Raw genomic sequence first — 21722 nt, forward strand, 5'->3', positions numbered from 1 at the left:
CCACACTCCTCTTTTCTTGTGCGCCCTCGCTGCTTCAAAACGGAGATGTCCCAAGGCCTCTCTCAAATGGCACGTCGGAACGAACCAGAAGCGCTCGACTCGGTTCCCGCCTTCGTCGTCTGCGCGCCAGCGGCTCTAGCCCTTGTCCTCGAGAGCCCCGCCGTCGCGTCGTTCCGGCTCGAGGGACTTTGAATGACATTCCATTTCCTGAGTCGACACCGAGGAACCCTCCCTTTCCCATACGGGGCCTGCTTCGTCGTCGGCACCAATGGGTCGGCCCAAGTGTCTCCCAATCGGGAATGCCAGGCGCGTCTCGTCTCATTCGGGGCCGGCCTCTTTCGATTCGTCCCAGACTCTTTCAGTCGTTACGTCCGCTTTTTCATGAGTCAATATGTCTTCCTTCCGGCTTTTGTTTATTTGGTTCTTTTTTGTTCGGCCCTTGCTGTCTCATATAGATACGATGCCACCAACTTCCGGTAATATATCTGTGCGCGGACTCGCCCTCGGCGTTATGCAATCGTGATCTTGTGAATCCAAGCGAATAAATTGCCCTTGTGCAACCTCCTCCTCCGCTGCGCCACCTTCGTGTACTCTTTCGTGAATGCCTTGAGCCCTCTCGTCAGTGTGTTGCTGCTCACAATCCGCAACGTCCGTTTGTATATAAATTGCAGCAGAAGACGAAGGGGACATGTGTGCACTATGTGACGTATGTGATTCTGCATTTATGCAACGGATGCTTCACTTTCCGTTGGTCGTTAGGCGTAAAGAAAGAAAAAAAAAACAACCTTGACGAAGAAAGAGAGATCTTTTCATTGAAGAACGGAAAGTTCCTCCGACGTTTGAGTAACCTCTTCTTGGTACTGTGCTTGGGGAGGGTTTAAAGAGAGAGCAATGGTCGTATAGGAAGGGGGAGGACAGGGCGCAAAAAGAGGAAAGAAGGATGATAAGGAAGACAGGATAGTCACTGGAAAGGCCACGTCGTATGGTTTTGTGACGTGCGTCTCCCAATGGCTGACGTTGCGCAAAGTCGGGAAAATTCGGAACCTACTCTTCGGGAGACGCCTCGATGTGGTTTCCTGTCTTTTGCTCACTGATTATGGGCTTGAATCAACGCAATGCTCGGCCGTTTTTTCTGCTGATGCAGATATTCTGAAGAAATCGGCAAAACCATTTTTCACGAGTTATGTGCCGTTAGTCGCTTCTAAGTGGTCATCATCAGCTCGATTGCTACACGAGAAAAGCGATCCACGCATATAGCTTTCTTGTATGATGCATTATCGATTATCCGTGCTTTACTTTCATTATTCGAGCTAATGTGTTAACGTCCCTGCGGCCTCGTTGCTTTATTATTTTCACAGAAAGAATGTCCCGGAGATGCCGTATTTACGCTCTTTTGTGGCCGCATTGTTTGCCCGTGCAATAGTTTTATTTTATTTCTAGTTTCTGTACGCGGAATTCGCTTTCACTTAGAGACGCTACAATATATTGATATTGCCTATCCTCTGCATCATTTCAACACACCGTAATCATGCTTGGAGAAAGCCTTGAGAGAGGAAAACCCCGGTTCTCTTGTTCGCACGGTTAATACGGGCACGTCGCCATTTCAGCCCGTGAAAGCCGGGGACGAAAAGAAACCGCTGCTCTCTTTTTCGAGGTAGCCTCGTTGTCAGGCATAGCACGTTTTAGCGGGTTCCTAAGGCGCTTTCCATGTAAAAGGCTGCCGGCAGATGCGCGGAACGGCAGTTGCGAGGTGCGGGGGAAAGAGAGACGGCCTGGGTGAAGAAGGGCCGATGCTCGCGACGTGCACAGGAGCGCGAATGGTCGCACTGCGATGCGCGAACGGCGGCGTATGTCGAGCCCGATGCACAACGCAAGCAAACAGGCACTCGAGAATGCGCCCGCGTAGAGGTGGACGCAGGCAACGCGTACCGCGTGTGCAAACTCGCAGCTTGCGTGCAGTACTTTCGTTATTTCCTTTTTTTTTTTCCCTGGCGCTCAGAGTTCTCCGCTCGGCTGGTTTGTCGACATTCTCGACAAACTCTGCCTGGTAGCGTGAAACGTGTTACTCGTAAACTTTCTTAATGCTGATATACGTATCGAGCGTCAGCGCCGCCATGCGCATTTTATTTTTCTTCTCGCATAGTTTCATGTTGGGAAGAATTCGTTTTTCTTTTTGTTTTACTTTTTTATTTTGCTGTCCTATAGGGAGATGTAGACGTATGCAGCGGTATGTTGAGCTTATTGTACGTCGTTCCCTATCTATGTGCGCTCCATTTCTTGCACGCTTCAAGAGCCGGAAGTGACTTCTTCGACATTCCCGAAGGACTGTGGGCGTCAATCCCGACGCTCCTTTAAGAGACAGGAGGGGAGGTAGATTTCCTTCAGCACATATTATGTGTACTACACCCCCATCCTTCCTCTCCCTTTGCAAACTCAGCGTCCTTTATAACATTTCAGCAGCTTTGGAGACCTGCACCGTCGTGATATAGTCGTAAATTTGCGGCATTAGGAATCCTCCTTTAAGCCATGCACACAACTGGAAGTATTTGAGCACACGCTGCTAGGTAAATGTGATAATTTCTTGAGCGTGGAGTTACGGGAACGTAAAATATCTCTCTGCCAATCAAAGCTCCTGGCCCAGATGACGCTCCTACAGTGAATGTTGCAGTAAGGCGTTGTGCTCTAATCGATTTATTTGTTCGCTTACTCTGACTTTTGTATTAATCCTCGCTCGTCTGAAAAATGCGCTAGATTGGTTATACGCCTGAAATACTTCAAGCATGAGCGGAGTCACGTTGAAAGTAATTTACACCTTGAGTATCGGACCCCTCTAGAGCGTTTCACACTAGGACTCTCTTCAAGTGTTTAACATCACAAGTTGCCATTTGGTGTGCTGCCTTGGCTCCCACCATCCACCACGGTGGACGATTTGCTTGAAGTGGCGGATACTCCTGTACAACTACTGCGAAAGCTGTCGAACGAATGGCAGCCTTGGGGCTGTATAAACCTTTTAACAATTTGCTGCTCTATTTGTTCTTTTTGTCTCTTTGCTACTCTTCAGCGCCGCCTTGGACACCAGAACAAGTGACACGCACATTGCTTGCTAGCTGTCAGCCCTTGAACCCAAAAAGAATCATTACAAAATGCAGTGTATGGTTACAAAGGTCCGCTTACTCAGAAAATTGCCGTACACGTCCGTTTTCGCTCAGTTTTTTTCTTTTATTGACAGCTACGCTAGAGCGATTTTTCGAATTTCCTCATCAACGGGACAGGTATAATGAGCGGCGTTTCATAACTCTCCGAACTGCCGGTGCAGCTTTCTTCACCACTAATTCCTGACGCGGGCAGCCGAAAGCTTCACTTCGAGTGTTGCGTGAGACTCATGACTTCTACTGTATCGTCTGCCAGACAAGAGACACCAAAGACAAGAGACAGGAGCGGTACTTTTCGAATACATTTTTCTGAAGTGCGAAGTGGAATATGTGGACACACAAAAGGTTAGCATCCATGCGCATCTTCCATTTCTAGTGATCCTGCCCTATGCTGCGCCATAAATTTATCAACTGCATCACCCCAACGTGCATCGAACTATCACCTTGGTTATTTCGAGCTAGGCCTACCTGATGCTGGTGCGCCAGCACCAGGACCGGAATATTGAAACTATTCTTTATCACTTCTATTCCATTCTTGTTGTTTTTTCCCTCTTTCTATCATTAGCTCAAGCGACGCCGCGGCCTTGCTATCGTCGCATTCCGCCAGTCGGAGCTGCGGATTATACGGGTTTCGTTTATTCATTTACTTATACATACTGCGGTCTTGCTCAAGACCATGGCAGGGTGGATGCATGTGCGTAACAGCATATACAAAAAGGCAAACAATAAGAATAAATTGTTTCAGGTGCTCTTGAAACGATGCTAATTAGTTCTGTGTAACTGCGTCGTTAGTGAGGTTATTCCATTCAACTGTAGTTTATGGGAAATATGAATACTTACAGGAATAGAATCGAAGGAAAAGAATCGTTTTAATGCATCGGCCCAACGAAAAGCAGCAAGCGAGTCGTAAATAATACGCTGCAACACGCCAGTGCAAAAAAAAAAATTAAAAATAGACTTGAAAGGTACCAAAGAATTAAAACGCCGTGCACCGCAAAATGATGGGGTCCATGTGGGCGACGTCAGAGCGCTGCGCGCAATAATGAAACCAGGCCTGGAGAAGGAAGAAAGGATGCGAAATAAAAAGAACAGCGTAAGCTTTCGAGGATGTCGATGAGACAAGTCGCTTCATTAAACCTGTAACACGATCGCGCATGCTTGAGACGTCGTTGCTTTCCTTCTTGACGTCTTTTCCGGGCCTTTTATTCCTTGATACGCGTGGAAGTGCGTGTGTGGGAGGTTGAGAAACAATGCAACGAGAGTTGCGTGACGTGTTTTTGAGTGCTTGAAATTTTATCTGCCGGTTCGTCACGAGGCAGCACAACTTCTCCCTCCTCCCCCTCCGACCCTCGTCTTTCTCTCGTTTTTTATTCTCAAGAACTAGTATTGAAGAGAGAAAGCAGATTATTTTCAGTGTAGATGGACGCTTGTGTCTGACAAAAATAAGCTACGGATCGTCGCGCAGCTCTCACTTCTACTGCATACAACTGGCTGTTGCTTTAGCGCTCTTTCCTAGTCCCCAGACTGGCTTCAATTTTGACCGACGCATACGTCATCATATTTTGAATGCGCATAGGTGCGGCGTTGCTGCAGCCAGCTTTCCAAACTTGCTTATTTTCGCTGTTGTGTCGATCTGATGTCTTTCCACACCGACAAGATAGTGCTGGTTTTCCGTGTTGCCGCCGTCATTTTCACCGTTATATTTACTATATATTATCCACCTCTAACAAATCTGTGACTGCTCCAGTGTTTCCACGTGGTGCACCGCGCAGCCAGATGCCAAAAAAAAAAAAATGAAACAGCCTTTCCCCATACTGCATAAATGCGCATTCGTCAAATGCATTTCCCGCATGGTTTTCACGCGGGCGATGCTCTCGATGATGACGTCTTCGCCATGCGCCATCTCCGATCTCTTGCTTTTGGTCACAATAGTATGGATCACAAGTGGAGATGGATAGAACCTTTGTGCACAACACTGCCACGCATCGCAATATGCTGGCTGTTGAAATGCTCCCAACGCAATTTCTCCGCTGTCACGTGCCGCTGACAACACATAGGCAGACTGGCAGCGCGGCGTATAGATCACGAACGAACTGTTTGTTTTTTTTTTGGTAGGCTTGTGCACCAAAAGAATAGGAAACAGCTCGATACAGCCTAGGTCAGCGTGAGAATTCGGCAGTCGTCAGGAGCTGAGTGGCTATGGTTCTCAGCTGCACTGCATCTAAAGATCCCTGACACGTTATCAAGATCCTCATAACGCTCCTACATCGTTTCGACAGTCACAAACACTGCAGAAGCGGTTGGCATGGCCGTCACTCTTGCGGAGCGACCTCTTCGCGTCTAGCCAACATAATTGATACCGCGCCTCGCGTGGCAAGCAGAAAGCGACAGTTCCTTGTGTTGGCGGCGATTAGCAAGTAATGAGGAAAGTAAACGTAACTGAAATTGATACTCATAACCGCGACGCTATTCGTTCTTATTATTCCTCAGCGTCACAGTTGCCCCCACTTAAATCACCACCTGTTCCATAAAGCAGCGGCAAAGACGGCGATGGCGTCGCTATCCAAACTTTATGTGAGTTCTTTATATCCAAGTCTGTTCTGGGGACGTGAACATAGCTTCATACAGGTGAAGAGAAGAAGGCGCTCTTTAATGAAAGATGGAGATGTTGGCCAGATCATATACCCGGCAGGCTACTCCACATGACGATGGCAGGATGAGGTAATGACAAGGCACTTTAGCTATTGTAACGTGCCCGTGACCACACGCGAAGACATACGCCTGGGCGACAGACAGGCAGGCTGTAGTGTTCATTCATTCCATTGTGCTCGCATGCGTAGAGATGAGCACTGTGCCTACATTGAAAGCCTTTGAAAACAGAGAAATCGATGGATTCATTGTTTGTGCCGTCTGCTTTTTACTGGTGTGACGCAAGGCGAAGAATCAAGAGCAGAGTTCGGAGCACCTTTTGTGCGTCTCCTTTTCTTCGGCGGAGCTTTTGTTAGCGTTGAAAACGCAGCCGCTCTCCCTCAAGAGTTGGCCGTGGACATCCAGTGTTCCGGAGGGAAAGTCGCGGAATAGGTTCTGACAGGAAGCAACAAGTATTGATCGGTGGCCCATACATCTGGCCGAAGCTAGCCGTGACTAGAAAAAAATGATTGCCGCTATAGTGGTTGTTCCTTTGTCGCGGCTTTCGAGAGTGTGTGTAGTGACTGGGCGCCATATAACTCAAGGCTACAAGACAGCCGGACGACATGTCCTGTCATCTTGGCATCTTTATCAGGGTAGCCTTATGAACGTCTTAAAGGTATTATGGGCTGGTAAGTCACAAATCTAGCACTGCCTTCTGGTATAGCGGGGCAGATAATGTGTAAATGCATCGCGAGTCGTTGCGTTGTGCTGTGCTTAAATCTGAGCATCCCAGACTTATTTTTTTTTTGCCTGTGGTAACCTGACGTGGTTATTACGAGTGTGTCAGGTTGTTGCTGTTATCTTCAATTTAATCGTAGCCCATCTCTATGTACCATGGGGAGAGTAGCCAGAGACGCAGGCTACCTCCGTCTTTGCGCTGCTACTGTTTAATTTAGGCGCACATATTCCACATTTCTGCTCTGATCATTATTGTTCTTCAGCTCTCTTTTCTCTTTCTTTTGTGCTGGTCATGGCGGCGCTTTCGATCGTTATCACCCGTAGTCATGCAATGAATTAGTTTCTGCGAATTTCCTGAAATTTAATGGTTTGGAGGCTGCGTGCTAAATTTGAGCTAGGTTTGCGCCAAGTACTCATGTTGCATGCAAAATAAAGCTGCAGGTTTACTGCATATACCCTGGTGCTGCGAAACAGTCTTTGCATACATCAGCCTGCGCGCTGCTGTTGGGGGGGGGGGGGGGGGGGGGGGGGATTTAAGCCCTATCCGGCCTCGACGGGATCCAATGCCGCGAGATAGCCAGTACTCTTTCTCCGCTGTTCACATGCGGACTTGTTACCCAGGATAACATAGCTGTCGCTCTCATTAAAAAAAACTTAAAAACAAAAAAGAGGGATATATATATATATATATATATATATATATATATATATATATATATATATATATATATATATATATATATATATATATATATATATATATATATATATATATTGATCTTCTGCGCTTTTCTCGTTTGGTGCGAAATGCGTAAAGAGAAAGAAAAAGAAAAAGCAAAGGCTTTTGGCTCTCTTCGCTCTTTCCCGTGACGGCGATAACTTTACCAAGTCGAAACCACAGTCCTTGAGGGCACACCTATTCTCAGGAGGAATAATAATAATTGGTTTTGGGGGGAAATGAAATAGCGCAGTATCTGTCTCAAATTTCGTTGGACACCTGAACCGCGCCGTAAGGGAAGGGATAAAGCAGGGAGTGAAAGAAGAAAGGAAGAAAGGTGCCGTAGTGGAGGGCTCCGGAATAATTTCGACCACCTGGGGATCTTTAACGTGCACTGACATCGCACAGCACAGGGGCGCCTTAGTGTTTTTCCTCCATAAAAACGCAGCCGCCGCGGTCGGGTTCGAGCCCGGAACTCCGGATCATTAGTCGAGCGCCCTAACCACTGAGCCACCGCGGCGGGGTTTCTCAGGAGGAAGTTTCAGCATAGCGTACACTGCTTAGCCTTACCGCTTACCGCCATTGCGCACGCGCAGGTGGCCCCGAGGAGTCATGTGCACCCGTATTTCCCTGCGCGTAGCCCGTCGGGGTAACACACATTCACGGGTTTCACCGCGAATAAGGACCGCATTCAGGTTCCTCCTCTCGAGAGCTCTGCGGCTTTATTCTTTTTGTTGCTTCGCTGCGTGAACTACTTCTCTCGGCTGTAACATCAGATTTAACCATTTCGCGTGTTCCCCTTAAGTATGATACATACTGTGCGCTATTCTGAAATTTCCATTACATTATGCACCACGTGACAACCAACGGAGCGTTCTGGAGAGCGGCTTCCTCCTTTCGTCACCATGTGCCTTACGGCTCGCGCCCACCTGGGCAACTAAGTAATATCGTGAATTCAGGAGGTTTTCTGTTATGACATACGACGACAGCAACGGCTTGTAGCGCGGATTGTATATATACCTCATAAAGTTATCATTGCAAAAAAAAATGTGCAAAGAAAAACCCACCTTGACTGATTGCGAAAAAGAGAAAAACCCAAGAGAGCTTGCATTGATTAAACTTTTATCGCACACGAGCCTCCCCGAGGAGGGCACAGATGACAGGGAAAGAATGAATGCCAGCGGTTCTGCGCTTACAATGAGCGAGCGCCGCGGAGAAAAAAAGGAGAGAGAGAGAGAGAGAGAGAGAGAGAGAGAGAGAGAGAGAGAGAGAGAGAGAGAGAGAGAGAACGCCTCTGTGTGCCGCCCGAATTGAGTTGCTCGTTTCTGCTTTTCCCTCCAACGAATCTGTAAAGCGGAGCGATCAACGAGGCGCTGTTCGCAGCTGGGTGGCGAAAGTTTCTCAGCAGTGATTTTGCAAACTTGCAAGGGTGGAAAGCGAGGAGACGAACAACTGATCACGCGCAATGCGGGAGGAAGGGGCTCGGCGGTGTTTGCGAAGAAAAAGATGAACAAGTAATTAGACGCTCCATTTGAGCGCAAAAGGGGTGAACGCAGGGGTTTTCCCTTTATGCGCGGGGCATTCACACCGCCGTGTACACGGGACACGAAATGGGCAAAAGAAAAATGAAAGTAGGGATGATAGAAGAGCGAGAGGCTAAAGGAAAGAGGAGGCGCCGTGGGTGTGTTGACCGCTGCCGTGCGCGAGCTTTCTCGTGCCGGGACGACGGCTGCGTCCGCGGCGGCCGCATTGCCTTTGTGGGACAGGCTGTTACGTGGCCGTGATATTTGTTGGGTCATCGATTCCTCCTGCAAAGAAGGAGCCTAGCTGAAGTGGCGCCGTGGTGCGAGCGCGATCGATATGCCCTCTCCCGCCGGTTGCACCCCTGCTTCCACCACTTTTTTGTTGTTTTGTTTTGATCCGCCTCGATACAAGCGATGCAGGTTGTTTTTCTCTTGCTGATTGCTGTGAACGCGGGCCGAGGAGAACGAGACGGCGACACAATTGTCCCCGCTTCGCTGTTTCAGAGCGTCGCGCCACGAAGGACGCGGCGAAAGTCGTTTGTAAACTTGCGACATCATTTCACCCTCTTCTCCTTTTCTTATCCCTCCTTTATGGTGTTTTTGCTCCGCTGCGAATGTTCGGTTGGAAGCTTTGGTCAAGCAACTGTGCAACGCACGTTTGGTGGGAACGTCATTGTGAGGGCATCGTGAATCATCCCAAGCATTTCTTTTTCGTGTGGGTACGTGTTTCTTCGAGGAAATGCAAGCGCTTTTGATAGAGGGAATAAAAGAGTGCAAACGCTCGAAAAGAAGGCTTCTCGTGTGGGAAATAGCGAATGGCATAGCACCTAGGTGGCAATCAATCAATCAATCAATCAATCAATCAATCAATCAATCAATCAATCAATCAATCAATCAATCAATCAATCAATCAATCAATCAATCAATCAATCAATCAATCAATCAATCAATCAATCAAATTGAATACCAGAGAACATGATTTGATAAGCTATATTTCAAATCAATTTAACGCTTCACACGTTGTAACATCTTACGGTGCTCACAGTCCGTGTCGTTCAACTTTAGATTCGTCATTTTCTACTTCTAAACAAAGCACTCAAGAAAAAAAAAGGAGGGAAGTAAATGAAATAGAGGAATACAACAGCGCTCAAAGTGTGTGTATAAATGTTCCGTGTAAGTGTTTTAGAACGACACAACCAACAATAAATAGAATTTTAGTTCTCCGTGCGTTCGAATGGAAATTTTAAACTAACTTTTACCGATTCCTTGCCGTCTGTGGCTAAAACATATGTAACGCTTTGTGATTGAGAGAAAACGACAATCAGGGGCATTGCAAATGCAAATGGATGCACGGGACTCAGTGAAGGAGTCATTGTGCACTCTAGTAAGGAAGGAGTTTGTTTATTTCATTGTTTGTTTATTTGCTTGTTTTAAGCACATTGGAGTCTAAAGACCTAGCAGAGAGGACCAAAATTGATAAAATGCTATTAAAATGAAAAAAAAAAAACCGATGAGTAAGCTATAGACATGTAGCACCTGCATGGTAACATGCAGTTCGCACGAATAAAGCAGCCTAGATATGTCGAATTCGCTTTTGCTTTCGCAGTGAAAGGGGTGAAGATATCATTTTATGGCAGAATGCATCACAACAACGAGGTGGCAGCAGCGGCAGTAAATACGCCGATTTGCACATTTAACCGCTGGCGCAAGACACGTGGTTATCGAAGTCCTGGTAATAGCGTACTATAAGCTGTCAGTGTTCCATACTCATTGGACTCTGCAGAATTGGCTCAAACGGATGCTGCTTGGTATCAGAGCACTGATAATATGGAATCATAAGCAGCCGTGTCAGCCCTCATGCTCCCCATGAAACTGAAACCTCTTTTTCTCGGTGCTTGCGTTCACATTAATTAATTAATTCAATCAATCAATCAATCAATCAATCAATCAAAATCAGTTTTATTCAGACGACTAGTAGGAAGTACATATGAATCATCTGGGCCCTTAGCCTTCTCGGCTAGACTTGGGCCCATGCAGGAAGTGCGAAAAATAATTATAGCAAGACAACTCAGTATTTTACACAGAATTCATGTAACAGCAGTTATGCGACAGTTATACACAAAGCAAGGCGAAATGCTCAAGAAATTATACAATAGTTCGGAAAAAACACGGACTTATAGTGGAGTTATAGTCGAATATTGCTGGCCCCGGAAATTTTTTTTTATATCAGCGATTAAGAATTGACCTACTTTTAAGTTAGCAGGAAGTTGGTTCCAAATTTTAGCAGTGGCATAGGCGATAGTTCTTTTACCGTACACATTATTAACAGCTGGAAACAGTTGGAAAGTGGTCAGACCTGAACTGGATTTTTAGTGCGAAAACCTTCACTAGAACAGCTGAAAAACCCGGGGTATATGTGAAGTCTCAGCATTTGATCTTTGCCTTTGAGTAGCTGCTCCGTCAAGGTGCACCCCCCCCCCCCTCCCTTCCCCTTTCCGAGAGGCATGGGATGCAGCCCTGCTCAATTGCTTGGGGCTGGATTCTCAAAGGGCTCTACTCCAACCGGGCGCGAGCTGCGGCCTCGTCCGGCGGGGTCCCGGACTAAGGACTTCACCTATTCAAAGGGCCATTTTTGGCCTGCAAACTCTCTTCACTAAATAAAGTTCTCACCCCCATCCCCCTACTTCACGTGCGCGGCTGCCGATAGCAGCTGACGATATCTTTCATGCAGTTCCCATTCAGATGGTGTGCTTTCGCACGTTCTGCTCGTTTTAACTACGTTAACGTCCTTCCATGTCTAGATTTGATTTAACATTCTCTTAGAAAAATAGTCTATAGACAGTCTATAGATTTCTTATAGACTTCACCGCCTTCCTATAGATATTTAATTTTGTCTGTCATAGTCTAGACAAATGTCTACTACAAGTGTATGTACATAAATATATAAGTTGTCTTTTGACTGTCAATAGAATATGTATTGCCTATAGACTGCTATCAATGGTTTGTCTATAGAGAGACTATAGACTTTATAGACAGACGTCTACGGACAGTCTACAGACTGTCTAAATAAATTCTTGTATGGGTTTTGAGCGAGCCATCCTGGCCCAGGGCTCGTACAATGATAATACCTCAGTGTTCGATATCAGTTATAATGCACATTATTCCTCGCATCGAGGTGGATGCAATGTTTGCTGTTAACAGTTAGTCAGTTGCAACAAATACTAAAGCGACAACATTTTGTGCTTTACAGGTTGTCCCTGGCCTCTTCTGGAGACAAGTGAAATCTCAAGCCAAGCCGGCTGGTAAGTTGACGCATATAAAACGCTTATTCATGACACCGGTCAACTGTAATGGTTTTGCCTGCGTCGTGGAATACAGTTGCAATCGATTTGCCGCCGCGGTAGCTCAGTGGTTATGGCGCTCGGCTGCTGGCCCGAAAGACGCGGGTTCGATCCCGGCCGCGGCGGTAGAATTTCGATGGAGGCGAAATTCTAGAGGCCCGTGTGCTGTGCGATGTCGGTGCACGTTAATAACCCCAGGTGGTCGAAATTTCCGGAGCCCCTCCACTGCGGTGTTGTTTATAGCCTGAGTCGCTTTGGGACGTTAAACCTCACAAATCAAATCAAGTTACAATCGAATCGTCAACAAAAATAGAACAGCGCAGTGTGACGCAAACTGAACTTGAGTTGAGTGTGTCAGGCTAGATTGCGAGGATATCAAATGTTTACAATAGCGAAGGCGTGAAAATTTTGTTTTGCCGTAGAACCGGATGTACAAATTCTTTATTCAGGTAAATTCAGATTGATCTAGGGGAAAGAGTTCTGAAATAAAGCTTGCTTCTCGAGCAGCCCACGCTCATTGTGCACCTTTCACTCGACGCGTTATAGAAACAGGTCCCTTTACCTCGGGCGCCTATGGCCTGGCATTTCTCTGCGACTTTTTCAATTAATTTATAAACAACTATGAACGAGCGATACAACCGACGAGGAGCGTTTGCTCAATGCGCCACGAATGTTCTGCGTACTTCGGTCGCATTCGCGCAGTCTACAGGAACACAAGAGCAAAACTTAGTTACTCTTCGTTAAGAACCTTCCTTTATCAGGGCTCCTCTCCAGAGAAAAAGAGAAAGAAAGAAAAATAAAATGCTTGATTCTTTTTTTTCTTTAATTTCTTTTTCCTCCCTACGCCCTGAAGTACTTAATGAGCGCCCGCCGCGTTTGCCGCGTTATCGGCCTGCTCACACGAGTCGGTTCCGCTCTGGCCGCGGTCTTCTCGAGAACCCGCTTCCTTCCGCGCCCAGATGAAGAGCCGGCGTTCGCGTAATTGCCTCTCTGCTTTCTCTACTGTTTTGACGCGTGTCTGCTCGCTAACCGTACTTACTAACAGTCCTAACGTTTCCACCCACATGCTGGTTGTTTTTTTTTTTCTCCGAATCATCTTCTTTCCCAGCTGTTTGCGGAATTCGCTGCAGACAGCGGTATGTTGCTCTTGCTTCGCGGTATACGAGTTTGGCTTGTTTTCAAGCGTCCGTTCTATGAAAGTTGACGTTGTTGGCATTCCAGTCCCGCTGACGGGAAGGTCCGCCGAGCATGACGCTAGCCGTGCCAGCAATGTGCAGAGGCACGCAGTCGCCTGTCGCATTTCCGGAGCGTGGATGTTTCAAATCTGGAGCGTCGGCTTAGCTTCGCGCAAAGTTTTCATTCTTTCAGCCGCGTGATATACGGCGTTGAAAAACCTGGCTGAAATTTTTGCTGAACACGGCGGGTTTAAAGGGGGTTTGTACGACTTGCCTGGCTCTTGCTGGTGAGCAGTGCATTTCGCTGAAGCTGGAGTTCAATGCGGAGGACGAATGGCTGGCGCGACAGTTGCCGCATACGCCGCAGTTAGAATTGAAAGTGTTTGTGTGGCTCGAGATCTTCACCTCTTGCACTTCCGAACATGTCGCAAATCTGGATAAACAACCCCCCCCCCCCCCCCCCCCAAAAAAAAAAAAACGCACAGAGAGAGAAAGTTTGTTGTTCACGAATTGACAGGTTAAAACCTTAAGGTGTTAGCAGCACTCATGCGATGTCCCTCACTCTAGCTGTCTAAAAATAGTTACCTGTCTGCGTCGAGTTTCAGCGTTGCAATGCATAATGTTTTTTTTTAAGCGTGCCACTAAATTGGTGCGTAGTAGAGGTACGTATATCAGTTCTGCCATAGGAAACAGTAATACAGTTGAGAGGGATCGAGTATTACATTATTATTGGGCGCATGTATTTTTTATTTTTTTAGTCAGAAGAAATGCATCTTGCGGCAATAGCACAATGGTCATATGAACGCGTGCGTCACCTGCATGAGGGCAAGGGCGCTGTTCTAGAAGAGACACAGTGAGTATATCAGTGTTATGCAAAAAATTCAGCCTCCAGTCTAGACACGGAGATCCCAAAAGCATTTTTCGACTGGTGCGTTGTTATATTGCCCACGGGGCAAAAGATGCTACCGCTAGAAATATGATTATGGACGAAAATATTAAGGCACAGACAGCGCATGGTCTGTTTGTGTTCTTTACCCATCATTCTGTTGTGTTTTATTGCCCCCCCCCCCCCCCCCCCGCCCTTCTTGTTCGCTGTTGGAGTTCTTTCCAGCAGAGATGCAGCATCCAGTCGTGGGCTCCGGAGTGACCCGCGGCTGTCGGGAGCATGCATGACTAATGCGTCCCCGACATTCCATTAGCGCTGGCAGAAATGTGCAGGGTGTCAGATGCGCGCCAGCGCCGTATATCAGCGGCGGGTGTCACTAGGCGAATCGAAACAAATTACTGCTGCGCCTTCCGCCTCTGTTCTTCCACAACACGAGATGCGTTAGTAGTTGGTCCGCGTACGTCTCATGACAGCCCTAGCGGCGACTCGCGTCGCAAGGACGAATTCTGGGCCTTGTTTAGGCCGCCCCGAGTCCCGCCATAACGCATCCGAGGATACCGTCACGTGGGTCTGCTTTCTCTTAAATTTGTTTCTCCGTGTTAAAAAATAAAATGGCCAGCCATCGCGAAGTAGAATACCCGTGACATACGCGGGCAAATGAGTAAAAAGACCACGGTGAATAGTCAAGCGAGACAAAAATTAATGTCCGGCTTCCGGCAAGGAGGTACGATTAAAAAAAAATCGCGGCTTTTTACTGAAATAATCGCAGTTTTGGGTTCGAACCAAACAGCGGCGGCTGCGTTTCGATGGAGGCGAAACGCTAAGGCTCTCGTGTGCTGTGCGATGTCAATGCACGTTAAAGATCCCCAAGTAATCGAAATTATTCCGCAGCCCTCCACACGAAACCTCTTTCTTCCTTTCTTCTTTCACTCCCTCTTCTATCCCTTCCCTTACGGCGCGGTTCAGGTGTGCAACGATATATGAGACAGATACTGCGCCATTTCCTTTCCCCGAGAAGCAATTAAAAAATTAAAGAAACTTGTCGGCCATAATTTTAAATGTCTAACGCTTCTTATGTGTCTATAGACGCGCCAGTAACTTTCCATTAATGAGCTACTTGAACAAATGGGCTGTCACCTAGCCCCGAATTTGAACAACTCAATTTAGAGCTAAACCCTCAGCCTGCGGCCTCTTTCTTATCCGCATATTAACCTGTTCGCCGCGGTATGTCGCGAGATCACTGCACACGTAAGTTTAAACCATTTCCGTGCTCGAGCTTAAGTATTCTGGCAACCTCGGCGCAGTATAATCCCCACGCGTGTGTCCCATCGGAGCATCTAATTCCCTTATACCGCACTGCGCACACTGCGTGCGACGTTCTTCGGACTGCTCCGAGTTACGGCGCAAAACGGGAAGGGTTCTGGCAACGCGGGAGGCTGTTTCGGACAACTAGGAACGCTGCGTAATTGCGAGCCGTAATAATTTGCCGAGGAAACTGCCGCACTAATGGGACAGCACACCTCGAGTTTCCTCTACGTCTCAGCATCTTCCCCGCGTTGGAGACCGTTCAGCATCGTTGTCTTGTCAAAGGCTGCGAAGCCTACCGGGTCGAACTTAGCCCAGCTCTCATGCTTGCAGTGCATGGTCCACTTGACATCGTGATCGAGTGAGCTCCGACATCGAGGTTTCGATTAGGCAGAAAAAAAAAGCCAGATCATGTTCTTTCGGAACAGTTGCAGCTGAACGCTAATGGCGTACTATGAGAAACATTGCTGGGCGCGAAGATAGGTCGCTCAGAATGGTTCCCAAGAGAGTGAGGTGTTTGTTCGCGAAGATTAAATAGGGCTTGATAGCCCGATGTCTGCGTGGTTGTTAGATATTATAGAAATAGGACGCGACAGCGGTGCAGCTGTTTCATCCGACAGCGCTCAAAAACAGGCGAAGCCCTGGTTTATTTCTGCGAATGCGTCAAGCTGAATGTAAAGACAAGAATCTGTGAAACAACTAATACCGGCAGGAGTTCGCGTAAGGATACTACTTGGCGGGGAGCGCTACTTTGATTGAACTGCTTTCTTTTGGCTTCACAGTGTAAGGTGTTTAACAAAAGATGACATCTTTGCGAGATGTTATCTGCTAGTGAGCGCTATCGGCAGTGTTTAAAGTGACCCCTTTCGCTCGGTTGGTGGCCTTGCAGGAAGACATTAACGTGCATACATAAAGCCTCTATGACGTGCACAGCCTCAGCGACGTGTACGGAACAAATTGGGATTAATTGTGTGGGGAGCCGAGATCCTATCTTAGACTAGGACTAGCCGTCCACTGCAGTTGAACTCGGAGCATAGGCGGTGGGTTCTAATAACCGTTCATTCAACCCTTAAGAAAGGCCCCCGGCGCCTGAGTGGAGAACGGTTCCCACGGCCTACCCTAACCAGCTGAGGGTCTCTTGATCGGATATCTAGAGCTCGTCGCCACGATCTCAATGCGATTTCATGCGTAGGGCTGCGCCTCATCAGAAAGTGATCCATAACCGATTCGGGCTGAACTGGGACGCGGGGGACAAGCCATAATCTTTATAATCGGAGACCCGAGGCACTTCAAGCATAAAACGAAGGAAACTCAGTCATCAGTGCAAAGCTCTCTTGTGAACATCGCCGCTCTCACGATCTTTTTTGATATCATGGTTCGAAGTTTTGGGATCTTGAAGGAATGAAATAAGGTAAAACAAATAAAATTAATACGCACATTAAACAAAAGGCGATGACCGGGCCTCGTGGCTAACGCATGAGCTTCAATACTATGTGGAGTGCCAGACGAATGTGATTAGAGAGATTTAGCATAGCGCGATCCGCATTCCACTACCGTGATCCGCTTACGTGGGAGCCCAGCTGCGCTTGCGCTGTGGCAGATGTGCACCCTCTCGGGTCATTGCTGCCCTGCTGTTGGCTGTTACGATTTTTCCAGTGTTCATGTGCAGGACCAAATCTGGCTGTGCATGCATGATCACAGCTTTTCTCACTCATCCAGTGATTTGATGAAGGCAGCAGCAGTTTTTCTAACGCTTCATTGTTGTTTTCATGAAATTGTGAAAAGAGAGAGAGACAGACACATAGAGTGAGCTCTTAAAAGATAAAAGGATTTCGGCGGCAAACCTGAGACAAGAGGTAGTCCGTGGCTTCGAACTGCACGGTAGTCCATAAAGAAAGTGAATTTTTCCGCCTGACCTAAGCTTGGGGTCAAAGTAGATGCAGCGCTCTGCTATAGATCTCGTAATGGAACGCTGAAATCATGTCTATCTGTCCTCGGCAAAAGGCCTTATGATAGTACTGGAGCAAGCCAAACTTTAAACATTGAAGTGCTATTGTTCGTCATCGCATTTTGAATAAAGCGCCTACAAAACAGCAACATTTTATCATTGCCGTTGCTCTTTGTGGAGTTCAAATTGCACGCTGAAGGGCGAAGAAAAAAAGAAAGCGGCCTGAAATTCAGTAGCATATCAGTTTAGGGTGAATTGTATGACGCCGAGCCCAGCACGGATTCAGGGATACTGAGATGAGATCTGCAGGCTTGCTCCAATAAGGATAAACGGTTAGGCGACCTCTTCCATTCGTAACGCCAAGCGGTAAACGGGCTCAGGATAAATACGGCCACGCACAGAGCGGGAAGAGGAAGGAAAGAATTCGAGAAGATGGAAGGGGAATTGTCCCGGACACTCTGGACAATTAGATCATCGCACAGCGCGCGGCTCTCACCGAGATTACCTCTGTCCGGCGCCTTCCGTGAACGTTGAGTCAGCTGTGAGCCCGGTATTCGGTAAGGAAAACAACTAAATAAAAAATAAGCAACAAGAAAATCAAGCCATTGTACGATTACGGGACTTGCCGCTCCTGTGCTTCGTAGCTAAAACCGTGCAGTGCTATTGAGGCTAGAGCTCGCGAATGCTAACAGTCGAAACCTTAGTTCAGAACGCTTCGTTATATACAATGGCCCCAGGGTACTCGCCGAGAACAACTACCAGGGAGAAGATTGGCAAAGAAAGAAAAATAAATGCGGAATAGCGGTGAGCCTTTCTTACGTGGAGAAAGTTTTATGGATTCGACTCGAGGTTGAAGCTCCCGCTAGTTCTAGCCTCCAAGGCACTGCACTGTTTTAGTAAGACGTCTACGGACGGTCAAGCCTGGAGGCGAAGCCAGCTCTGCGGCGCCTTCCGCCGGCTTCTCTTTACCCCGGGGCCGGATAATACGTGCCTGGCGTGCCGCTCACCGCAGTGTCCCGGCCGTAGCCGGAGCTTGTGGGGAGGCCCCTTCCTGGCTTTGCAAGAATGTCGGCGCATCAGCAGAATTGGTTTGAGAGAGGATGTGAACGATCCGTGGTAACACCCTATATTCCCTCACGATCACCTTATTGGACCGGAGCTCGCTGATTGAAGTTTCCAACCACCAATCCCTTCTTAAACAATTTCCCTTCAAGGTAGATAATTTGCAGTAAACTCATCAACGTGCAGGTTATGTTCACATTCGTGACAATTTCATTCGTCACTAACGTGCGTTTCAGAACTAGCATAGCGCGTTCTCGAGACAGTGGTGTACTACTTCCTGAGATTACTAACCATCTAGCCCTTCTGCAATTTCTCTGGAACGCGTGTTACTTCAATATTTCTTCTTCTAAAAGTCTGGCTTCTAAAAGTCTGACTCAAATTTAGCCATATCGCATTCTTTATAGAAATACACGCCCCCCCCCCTTTCCCCCACCCCCATTTAGCATTTCTAGCATCTTTATTTGATAGTTATTAAAGTCTTATTTTGCCTCTCCTACAAAAACAGTTGTTATATGAGATGTACGTCTAACAAAAGGAATGTTTGATTATGATTAATTTTCTACATATACGAAAACAAATTTAAATCAGAGAGAGAGAGAGAGAGCGAAATATATTTCCTGAGCAGATGAAGTTATACGGGAAGTATTTATTGGCGGAATCTTTCTTCAGTATTTAAGGATAAATTTTCTGCTTTATAAATGAATTCGAGTAACTCCGCTTTTACCTCTCACTCGTTTCAACGCCGCTCAGACAAAAAAAAAAAATCAGTTATCACGCTTGACTCTTGTTCTGTAATCGCCTTGTTATAGGTTAGATTTCCATTGAATAATACTTGTCGAGGACATAAAATGACCCTTAAAATCTTTTTTTTTACCCAGGCATATACATTGATCCCACAATGGAGACCTGCGAGTGCTTCTGCTACGCAACGGGATAATTGATGACTTTTGTTTTTTTTTTTGTTTTTTCTGCAACAAAGAGGAAACGCACTGAGACCTGCATATTTTACCGGACTGCTCCCACTCATTACGTGTGGGCATCAGCCTCCGTAATCGTTACAGTAACATTAGTGGCGGTGATTAATTAAGCGCTTGTCCTTCCAGGAGTACGACACGGGGCTTAACTCCAGAATGAGGGCAGGTGCCGAAAGCAATAAAGAGAGCAAACGGCATCACTTCCACGTGAAACTTACAGAGCCCTTGTAAGTGAAACGAGGGAATGGCGGGGCCAGTTGGTATTTGCGAAAGGTTTCTTCGTCTCTTTCGCATATCTAGGGCTGTACCACTGAAAAACCGGGAACCGGTATTCACGCTCGGGCCGCTGTTTTCAGTTCCGGTGATTAGGGGTCCCAGCTCTTTCATCTTGTGTTCGAGGGAGTAGCTCTGAGCCCGCATCGAATCCGGACTACTTAAGATGCAGCTTGTTTAAGGAGAGAGACCAAATGAGTGGAACCTTATTTTTGGTCTGGAGCTTGCAATTGGAAGCGGCACGAAAGTTTTAATCGCGCAGCTGAGCTTTAATGCACTCCAACTTGCTAATTGTCGTTCAGTGCCTGTTTTTAGGTTCCTTTATAGCGGGCTTTTAGGTTGGCTGCTAAGCCGAAAGCGCACCTCAATCTCGTACCAACTGTATTTCAAGCATGCTGGCGAAGACAGATGGCCCATTTGAGGAATTTTCATATTTTCAGAGAATTTGTTGTATAAAATTGGGCGTTAATGAATTTTCACGAAGTTTTGGGGAATTTTAAGAGCCGATGGTCCAATGGTACCACTTTTTTTCTGATTGACCAAATTTTCTAGCTGCCGCACAGAAAAGGTGTCGGAAATAAGAAATTTCGGGTCTGATTTAGGGAATTTTTGATTGCGGCATGTGTCATCACTGCGCGCAAGTTAAGGAATGCTTTATTGCTGCTCTATCACGATTACTTTGATCATATTTTCTCGTACTAATTAAGTAGTGCTCAATTACTATTTTTTATCTTTTTTTGTCATACATGCTGGCGTTCTGATCTTGCTGTACAGAAAGCATCTATAGACTATACTTTCATATTTCGCTGTTTCGTGGCGCTTATACGAATCCCTGCCTGAACCGAACTAGTGCGAGATTTCGCAAAATTTACTTCAATCCCTGGTGCGTTCGTCACTCGCTTTATTCTCAAGGGCACACACGGCATATAGCAGCCCGCTGGCTCGCTCTCACTACAGCCGCACGCGACATCGTGCATTCGTTCTGCTTTGCATCTTCTTTTTTTTTCCCCAACCCAAGGGAACGCTCTAGGAATCGGGTCACAGCGTAGCTGGCTCCTTTCCCTTGCTTCTCAAGTCACATATTGCCTCGCGTGGCAAAAGCAATACCGACTACCGAGCGGAATTGGGCACCGCGTCTCCGTGACCCCCCCCCCCCCCCCCCCCCCCTTCCCATTGAACGAAAAGAAGTCGTCGTCGTCGTTAGGGAGAGTGCGTTCCTCCAGTACGACGCTGCTTTCGCTCTTGTTTTCGCCAACGTTGTTTGACGTCTTCATTTTTATGTCCGGTAGGGAACGGAACATGTGGAAACGCAGTAGTTCTGCGTTCAGTTCGGCACTGCCTCTCGGTGGGCCCAGCGCGCTCTGGGTGCCATTTTTTACCGGTGCGGTCGGGGCCACAAAACGTGATCCACCAACACCTCTCCCTTCGCCCTCTCCTCTCATTCCTTTCTCTCTTTCCAATCAGTCTGCTGTCAGCGCGACTGTTTCCTAACACCATGCGAAGCAGAGCACGCATGCATATTGCAAAGCTGTAACGCTCTCTCTCTGCCACCTTAAAAGCGTGCAGCGTCTTGAAATCCAAGCCAGAGTCAACCAACTAGAGTGTACGCGAGAACGGCTTGTCCAATCGCGATGTAGCGAACGACGCAGCGGCCAATCACTATTAGTCCTGGCGTGCGAACGTGCTTGCGAACTCGCACCTCTGATTGGCTGGTTTTTGCGGCTGCAGTGTTACGCGGTTTCGACTGAGAGAAAGTAGATTTGAAGGGGCGGCGCATTTTGCACACGTTACACCATGCAGTATACCACGTGGCTGCGGGTGTGTAGCGTGGACTGCCGCGGGGAAGCGCGAAACGGTGTTGCCTACTTATTTCGGCTGCAGACTACGAGGCACATATATCTTGGGCGAGAGCTTGCTTGTTCGGCAGCTTTGCGCGGGAAATATTTCTTCCCGTCTCCATTTGTATTCCGTCCTTGGCTTACCAGTGACAAACTGT

At 47.3% G+C, this 21722-nt stretch overlaps 1 protein-coding gene across 4 annotated transcripts in view; it reads left to right on the forward strand.

The window, feature by feature from the left end:
- The window catches only part of Dgk (diacyl glycerol kinase 1), a 418312-nt gene that overhangs the window by 87889 nt on the left and 308701 nt on the right, over positions 1-21722 (forward strand). For all 4 annotated transcript variants that reach the window (XM_077668715.1, XM_077668709.1, XM_077668711.1 and 1 more), the window contains exon 2: positions 12013-12064. The gene's annotated coding sequence lies outside the window, so the exon portion shown is untranslated. The remainder of the gene's footprint in view (positions 1-12012; positions 12065-21722) is intronic.

Source organism: Amblyomma americanum, chromosome 6, assembly GCF_052857255.1.
Source record: "Amblyomma americanum isolate KBUSLIRL-KWMA chromosome 6, ASM5285725v1, whole genome shotgun sequence".
Taxonomy (NCBI): Eukaryota; Metazoa; Arthropoda; class Arachnida; order Ixodida; family Ixodidae; genus Amblyomma; species Amblyomma americanum.